The 1,456-nt window shown below is 42.0% G+C and overlaps 1 non-coding gene across 1 annotated transcript; it reads right to left on the reverse strand.

The window, feature by feature from the left end:
* Positions 1-539: 539 nt before the first annotated feature.
* Positions 540-648, reverse strand: LOC136478641 (small nucleolar RNA R71). Its single transcript, XR_010764361.1, has one exon. It is a non-coding gene; the product is annotated as a small nucleolar RNA R71 (small nucleolar RNA).
* Positions 649-1,456: the final 808 nt, after the last annotated feature.

The raw sequence follows: 1,456 nt of genomic DNA on the forward strand, positions 1-1,456 counted from the left end.
ACTTTTGTATCTTATGCAGGGTAATGTATGACCAGTTTTGAGCATTCAACAAACTACATTGAAGATCTAGAAGCATTAATTAGGAGAACCAGAGCTAAACTCAAGAAGACTCCAGCTTTGAAGTCGGAAGACAACCAGATAAGGTGAAGCTTAACACAAGAATTTGAAGCCATGGCTAACAGAACTCTCAGTGAATTCTTTGCTCCAACTACGGCCAACATCCATACTGGACCGACAGTCAATGTCGAAGATAATGGATTTGAGCTCAAGCCAGCTCTCTTCAACATGGTGCAAGCAAACCAGTTTTTGTGGAAAGGCACATGAAGATGCAAGTGCACATCTCCAACACTTCCTGGAGATTTGCAGCACCTTCACCATCAAAGGAGTAACCCAGGATATGCCATACTACTTTGCCCTTTTCCCATTTTCACTCTTGGGGAAGGCAAAGCAGTGGTTCTATGCCAATAAAGATAGAAATACTACATGGGATAACTGCTCCACTGCCTTTCTAGCAAAGTTCTTTCCCATGGGCAAGACCAATGCTCTGCGTGGGAGAATCTCAAGCTTTTAGCAACAACATGATGAATTTCTCCCTGAGGCATGGGAACACTTTCAAGATTACATTGCGGAATGCCCTCATCATGGGATGGAGAATTGACTACTCATGAAGACTTTCTACCATGGGCTGACTAATAGTATCTGTGAGACTATGGATGCTACTGCTGGAGGTGCATTCCTATCACTCACCATACTAGATGCAATAGCTCTTATGGAGAAGATGGCCTCCAATCAAGGTTGGAATGAAGAACATGCTCAAACCCACAAAAGAGGTGGAGGTATACATCAACTCAAGGAAGTAGGACATGCTGTCTGCCAAGATGGACCTGCTGATGAAGAAGCTTGAAGATCAAGCCAATAAGAAGCAAGAAGTCACACACATTCATGATTCTCGCTTGACATGTGAAGTGTGTGGAAGCACAAGGCATTCGGGGAATAACTATCCTAGGGACCCATGAGTATGTGAATTTTGTCAACAACAACTACTCTTGTCCTCAGCAGAATCAAGGATGGAACCAGCAACAAAGGCCTAAACTACCAAGGTAATTATCAAGGTAACTATCTAGGTAATAATTTCAATCAACCACCCTTGAGAGAATTTATTGCTGGTCAATCCAAACTTATGGAGGGATTATCTAGAAAGGTAGCTTCTAATGATAAAATTCTAGAGAATATAAATAATAGAATGGATAGCTTTGCTTCTGCCATTAAGAACCAGCATAGCTTTAATAAAATGATAGAATCACAAATAGCTTAGCTGGCGGCTGCTGTTCCTCTGTTCGACAAAGGTAAGATTCTAGGGCAACCAGAAGATCTAGAAGCAGCAAATCTTGTCGATATTCATAATGCAGCTTACTACTACACGGAGCCATCGATGGGAAGGTGGATAGATTATACC

The sequence above is a fragment of the Miscanthus floridulus genome, chromosome 8, assembly GCF_019320115.1.
Source record: "Miscanthus floridulus cultivar M001 chromosome 8, ASM1932011v1, whole genome shotgun sequence".
NCBI lineage: Eukaryota > Viridiplantae > Streptophyta > Magnoliopsida > Poales > Poaceae > Miscanthus > Miscanthus floridulus.